Genomic DNA, 7,500 nt, shown 5'->3' with positions numbered 1-7,500 from the left:
AAGAAGAAGAAGGATAAAAGAGAAGAAATAGATAATTTAAATAAAGAAGGTGCGTAAAACCATTAGAGAGAGAGAGAGAGAGAGAGAGAGAGAGACAGACAGACAGACACACACACACACACACACACACACACACACACACACACACACACACACACACACACACACACAGACAGACAGACATACAGACCAGACAACCCATTCACACACACACACACACACACACACACACACACACACACACACACACACACACACAGACAGACATACAGACCAGACAACCCATTCACACACACACACACACACACACACACACACACACACACACACACACACACACACACACACACACACACACACACACACACACACACACACACCTAATGCACGTCTCCTTAAGGGCCAGAATAGGTTGCATAAAGTCTGGGCCGCGATTAATTTCACCTTCCCCCCAAACGTGACATATTTCTCAACCCAGGCGAGGAAGGGCAAAAAATAAGTCGCGGCTCGAGGTTTAATTATTAGGTAAATGTTATAATTTGCTTGACTTATTTTATTTATTTTGTTGATTTTGAGGGTTTGGGAAAGTAGTGATATTGTTGTGGTTGTGATTTATTTAGTGTTTTCTTTGTTTTCTTTATTTATTTTCTTTACCTTTCTTCAGTTTTCTTTTAATTATCTTTATTTCGATTTTTCGTTTTTATTTAACTTTTCTTTTTCCTTCTTTTTTTATTGTCTCACTTATTTTCCTTTTCCCATTTCTTTATTTTTCCTTATTTTCCCTTTTCTTTTTTATTTTCTTTATCGTGCTTTCTTTATAATTCTCTTTCGTTTATTCCACTTTTCTGTATTTTCCAGTTTTTGTAATTTCTTTATTTTTCTTTATTTTATCTTTTCCATTTCTTGCTATTCTTTATTTTACTTTCCCTTACTTTACTCTTTTTCTTTTTTCTTTTCTTTACTTTTCCTTATTTTTCTCTAAGCTCTCCATTTTTTCGGTTTTAAAATTTTCTGTATATATTTTTTCTGAATTTTTCTATGATTTATTTAACTTTTCTTAATAATCTTTCATTTTCATCATCACACTCTCTCTCTCTCTCTCTCTCTCTCTCTCTCTCTCTCTCTCTCTCTCTCTCTCTCTCTCTCTCTCTCTCTCTCTCTCTCTCTCTCTCTCTCTCTCTCTCTCTCTCTCTCTCTCTCTCTTCTCCTTCATCTTCTTCTTTTTCTTCTTCTTCTTCTTCTTCAATCAGTTGCTTCTCTGTCTATTTCTCTTCATATTTTCTCTTCTTCCTTTTTTATCACGTATTTCCCCTCCCTATTTCTCTTCCCCTTTAACTGTTTTAGCTCTCCCCATTCACTAATAAAGATAGAAAGGAAGGAAGAGAAAATGAGAGAGAAAGAAGAGAAAGAAACAGAATCAATATCGTGACAGGCAAAAGAGGGCTTAGAATTAGAGAGAGAGAAGAACCTACACACACACACACACACACACACACACACACACACACACACACACACACACACACACACACACACACACACACACACACACCTTCAAATGGAGCCTAATGGTTTATAATTAAATAGAATCGAGAGAGAGAGAGAATTATTGGCGCATTAAATGATAAAATAATAAATATGCGAGGTAACTTTTTTCCTCTCTCTCTCTCATTTTAAAGTTAGAGATAGCTCAAAAAAAAAGAGAAAATGGAAGAAAAACATCCGTCTAGCCAACTCTTGCCACACCCCTTGAGAGAGAGAGAGGAACCAATTAGAGAGAGAAAAAAAATACTTGAATGGAAAAGGAAAGTAATTTTTTCTATAAGTTAAATTTAGTGGAAGAAAATATTATTATTATCATTATTATTATTATTATTATTATTATTATTATTATTATTATTATTATTATTATTATTATTATTATTACTACTACTACTACTACTACTACTACTACTACTACTACTACTACTACTACACACACACACACACACACACACACACACGTACACACACTCACAACCGCGACCACGAACGAAAATAAAGTCTCTCTCTCTCTCTCTCTCTCTCTCTCTCTCTCTCTCTCTCTCTCTCTCTCTCTCTCTCTCTCTCTCTCTCTCTCTCTCTCTCTCTCTCTCTCTCTCTCTCTCTCTCTCTCTCTCTCTCTATCTTTCTAATTATCGCTATTATTATTATTATTATTATTATTATTATTATTATTATTATTATTATTATTATTATTATTATTATTGATTATTTCTTACCTCTTTACCTCTCTTTCCTTTCCTCATTTCCTCTTCCCTCTCTTCCCTCTCTCCTCCTCCTCCTCCTCCTCCTCCTCCTCCTCCTCCTCCTCCTCCTCCTCCTCCTCCCTGTCTTTACTACTCTCCTTCCCTTACTAAATACACCCTTCTCCCCTTTTCTCTCCCTCCCCCTTTCTCTCCCTCCCTCTCTCCCTCCCTCCGTCTCTCCCCTTTCCCTCCCTCCGCGTTCTCAGCATGTCCTGTCTGTCTGTCTGTCTACCTGTCTGTCTGTTTGTCTCACCCCCTACGTCTCTCTCCCTCTCTCTCTCTCTCTCTCTCTCTCTCTCTCTCTCTCTCTCTCTCTCTCTCTCTCTCTCTCTCTCTCTCTCTCTCTCTCTCTCTCTCTCTCTCTCACATGTGATTTTTCTTGGTTTTGTTCTTTTTGTTGTTGTTGTTGTTGTTGATATTGTTGTTGTTGTTGTTGTTGTTCTTCTTCTTCTTAATTTTTATTCTCCTTCATTTACTCTTTCTCTTTTTTTCCTTTTGTAAATTTATGTTCTTCTTTGATCTCATAACCTCCTCCTCCTCCTCCTCCTCCTCCTCTTCCTCCTCCTCTACTCCTCTTCCTCCTCCTCCTCCTTCCTGTCCTCTTTTACCTCTGGCAAGTGAATTGTGTCATCCTCATGAGAGAGAGAGAGAGAGAGAGAGAGAGAGAGAGAGAGAGATTTGCGTAGATATTCAGACGACATAGCCCCTAAGAACCACACTCTAGTCTGACACCAATTTTAGGTCAGTTTGGTTTGGGCGGGGCTGCTCGGGGCCACAGGTCTGCCAAATCTGTCCTTCGTGGTAAGAACAGTAAGGGCGGAGAGGCTGTCATCGAGCGTGGAGGGAGGAATACATGGGTCTATATTAAACTTACCTGGCTTAAACTTACCTACCACTGTTTCCTGAGGCCACAGAGAGGATTAATCGGTTTTTCATGGGTATCTTTTTCTACCAAGTCTGTCCCTCGTGGTAAGAACAGTAAGGGCGGAGAGGCTGTCATCGAGCGTGGAGGAGAGGACGATTATTTCCTTTGGCCACAGAGAGGATTAATCGGTTTTTCATGGGTATCTTTTTCTGCCAAGTCTGTCCCTCGTGGTAAGAACAGAAAGGACGGAGAGGCTGTCATCGAGCGTGGAGGGAGGAATACATGGGTCTATATTAAACTTACCTGGGTTAAACTTACCACTGTTTCCTGAGGCCACAGAGAGGATTAATCGGTTTTTCATGGGTATCTTTTTCTGCCAAGTCTGTCCTTCGGGGTAAGAACAGTAAGGGCGGAGAGGCTGTCATCGAGCGTGGAGGTGAGGACGATTATTTCCTTTGGCCACAGAGAGGATTAATCGGTTTTTCATGGGTATCTTTTTCTGCCAAGTCTGTCCCTCGGGGTAAGAACAGTAAGGACGGAGAGGCTGTCATCGAGCGTGGAGGGAGGAATACATGGGTCTATATTAAACCTACCTGGGTTAAACATACCTACCACTGTTTCCTGAGGCCACAGAGAGGATTAATCGGTTTTTCATGGGTATCTTTTTCTGCCAAGTCTGTCCCTCGGGGTAAGAACAGTAAGGACGGAGAGGCTGTCATCGAGCGTGGAGGTGAGGACGATTATTTCCTTTGGCCACAGAGAGGATTAATCGGTTTTTCATGGGTATCTTTTTCTGCCAAGTCTGTCCCTCGTGGTAAGAACAGTAAGGACGGAGAGGCTGTCATCGAGCGTGGAGGTGAGGACGATTATTTCCTTTGGCCACAGAGAGGATTAATCGGTTTTTCATGGGTATCTTTTTCTGCCAAGTCTGTCCCTCGGGGTAAGAACAGTAAGGACGGAGAGGCTGTCATCGAGCGGAGGTGAGGGAGGAATACATGGGTCTATATTAAACTTACCTGGCTTAAACATACCCACCACTGTTTCCTGAGGCCACAGAGAGGATTAATCGGTTTTTCATGGGTATCTTTTTCTGCCAAGTCTGTCCCTCGGGGTAAGAACAGTAAGGACGGAGAGGCTGTCATCGAGCGTGGAGGGAGGAATACATGGGTCTATATTAAACTTACCTGGGTTAAACTTACCACTGTTTCCTGAGGCCACAGAGAAGATTAATAGGGTTTTCAAGGGTATGTTTCCCGTCCAAGGTGCGGAAGTCAAATGGAATGGATGGATGGATGGATGGAACTCAATGTAGGGAAGTGTAGCATTTTGAGTGTAGGTAGGAATAACCCCTCAGTGGATGGATGGACGGAACTCAATGTAGGGAAGTGTAGCATTTTGAGTGTAGGAAGGAATAACCCCTCAATGGATGGATGGATGGAACTCAATGTAGGGAAGTGTAGCATTTTGAGTGTAGGTAGGAATAACCCCTCACACAATTACTCCTTAAATGACACTCCTCTAAGCAGGTCTGGGCGTGAGAGAGACTTAGGGCCAGTCTTACAGTCCAGTCCAGTCCACTCTGACGAAAATGCCTTGTATAGTGTTTTTTTCTTCTTCTTTACAGCAGAGGAGTCAGTTCAAGGGCATAAAAAAAAGTAACAAATGTGAAAAAAACACTATACAAGGAATTTTCGTCGTGTTTTGTGTTTGGTTGGGGAGCTTACAAACGTGCTGGACTGGACTGTAAGACTGGCCCTTAGTAGTGAGGCTTTTCGAACGGGAGCTGAGCCGCGAACATGTTTAAAAATAGGGGCGATGGTGTCTTGATCCCTGTTAAGGCCGGAAATATATTAAAACTCTTCGCCATCATTCTAAAAAGGGACATTCGTAGCACCATACAGCCTTGTTGAATGTTTACAGAATATTAAATAGAGTTTCAAATCGTAAACAGCTGACATATGAGAGAGAGAGAGAGAGAGAGAGAGCAAATCACAGAGGAAGAAAGGAAAAGATCACAGAATTAGGTAGGTATGAGAGAGAGAGAGAGAGACAGGTAGGGGTGGCCACAGGTGCAGCACAGGTAAATATTTGCTTCTATTCCTAGGCGGGGATTGGTTAGCCAGGCGAGGGAACGATGTCTCTGCGCCGATCATACCGCCCTTCTTCTCCTATCTTTATTTTCTTTATTTTCTTCTCCTATCTTTACTTTCTTTATTTTCTTCTCCTATCTTTATTTTCTTTATTTTCTTCTCCTATCTTTATTTTCTTCTATCATTATTTTCTTTATTTTCTTCTCCTATCTTTATTTTCTTCTATCTCCTTTTTCTCTATTTTCTTCTTCTATCTTTATTTTCTTTATTTTCTTCTCCTATCTCTATTTTCTTTATTTTCTTCTTCTATCTTTATTTTCTTTATTTTCTTCTCCTTTCTTTATTTTCTTTATTTTCTTCTCCTATCTTTATTTTCTTTATTTGCTTCTCCTATCTTTATTTTCTTTATTTTCTTCTCCTATCTTTATTTTCTTCTCCTATCTTTATTTTCTTTATTTTCTTCTCCTATCTTTATTTTCTTCTCCTATCTCCTTTTTCTCTATTTTCTTCTATCTTTATTTTCTTCTCCTATCTTTATTTTCTTTATTTTCTTCTCCTATCTTTATTTTCTTTATTTTCTTCTATCTTTATTTTCTTTATTTTCTTCTCCTATCTTTATTTTCTTTATTTTCTTCTCCTATCTTTATTTTCTTTATTTTCTTCTCCTATCTTTATTTTCTTTATTTTCTTCTATCTTTATTTTCTTTATTTTCTTCTCCTATCTTTATTTTCTTCTCCTATCTTTATTTTCTTTATTTTCTTCTCCTATCTTTACTTTTTTATTTTCTTCTATCTTTACTTTCTTTATTTTTTCTTTTCTTTTTGTAATTATCTTTTTTTTTATTTGGTTCTTTTGTTTATATTTTCTTTGTTTTTTATTCCTTTCTTTTTCTTCTTCCTTTTTTGTTATTTTTCTTTTTTTCTCGACCTTCTTCTCCACCTTATACTCGACCTTCTCCACCTTATACTCGACCTTCTCCACCTTATACTCGACCTTCTCCTCCTTATACTCGACCTTCTTCTTTTTTTGGTGTCCTTCATCTTCCACCTTTGACTAGATAGTTAGTGTTGCTTGTCACAAACAGCCTCGTCAGGACCATCAAGTCTGCTGTTGTTTGTTCTTCCTTTGTGTTTTCCTTTGTGTTCTCCCCATCTTCACATTATACTCTTATCTTATATTCTCCCTTTTTCTTCCCCTTCTATACTCCCCCCTTATACTCACCCTTCTTCTTCCCTTTATATTTTCATTTTTCATTTTCCTATTACTTTTTAATCGTATTTTTTTCCTTAATAATACCTTCTTTATCTCTCTCTCTCTCTCTCTCTCTCTCTCTCTCTCTCTCTCTCTCTCTCTCTCTCTCTCTCTCTCTCTCTCTCTCTCTCTCTCTCTCTCTCTCTCTCTCCTGTCTATCTGTCTCATCACTCTGACAGATACCCTAACTCTCTCTCTCTCTCTCTCTCTCTCTCTCTCTCTCTCTCTCTCTCTCTCTCTCTCTCTCTCTCTCTCTCTCTCTCTCTCTCTCTCTCTCTCTCTCTCTCTCTCTCTCTCTCTCCGGGTACGTCCTGTCCTTTCTCACTATCACTTTTCTTCTATCTTTACTTTCTTTATTTTCTTTCTTTTCTTTCTTTCTTTTTGTAATTATCTTTTTTTATTGTTTGGTTCTTTTGTTTTTATTTTCTTTGTTTTTGTTCCTTTGTTTTATTCTCCTTTTTATCAATTTTCTTTTTTATTTTGTTTTTATTTCTGTTTTTACTATTTTTTTTTCTTTTTATTTATTTTTAGGTCTATTTTATTTTTTGTTTCTCTTTATTCTTTTATTTATTGCATTTTATTCCCTTGTTATTTTTTGCTTTAGTTTCCTCTTTCCTCTTTTTTATTCCTTGTTTATATTTTTCTTTGTTTTTATTGGATTTTTTTATTGCCTCCTTTTATTTCTCTGTTTTGTCCTTTTACGATGGCTAATTATTTTTCTCCGTTTTTATTTTTATTTTATTTTTAACGTCCTATTTCCTTCCTTCCTTCCTTCCTTCCTTCTCATTCTTCCTTCCTTCCTTCCTTCTCATTCTTCCCTCCTTCCCCTCTTCCTTCCTCCATTCATTCCTCTTCCTATTTCAACAGCAACAACAACAAAAACAACTACTACTACTACTACTACTACTACTACTACTACTACTACTACTACTACTACTACTACTACTACTACTACTACTACTACTACTACTACTACTACTACTACTACTACTACTACTACTACTA

At 38.2% G+C, this 7,500-nt stretch overlaps 1 long non-coding RNA gene across 1 annotated transcript in view; it reads left to right on the top strand.

Annotated features, from left to right (window-relative positions):
* The window catches only part of LOC126981670 (uncharacterized), a 14,568-nt gene that overhangs the window by 957 nt on the left and 6,111 nt on the right, over nt 1-7,500 (top strand). Inside the window, exon 2 of the long non-coding RNA XR_007734021.1 lies at nt 1-49. This exon is cut by the window's left edge and continues 533 nt beyond it. This is a non-coding gene — a long non-coding RNA (uncharacterized LOC126981670). The remainder of the gene's footprint in view (nt 50-7,500) is intronic.

The sequence above is a fragment of the Eriocheir sinensis genome, chromosome 49 (assembly GCF_024679095.1).
Source record: "Eriocheir sinensis breed Jianghai 21 chromosome 49, ASM2467909v1, whole genome shotgun sequence".
Taxonomy (NCBI): Eukaryota; Metazoa; Arthropoda; class Malacostraca; order Decapoda; family Varunidae; genus Eriocheir; species Eriocheir sinensis.
The sequence above is the reverse complement of the archived record's forward strand: the minus strand, read 5'-3'. Positions and strand labels throughout refer to the sequence as shown.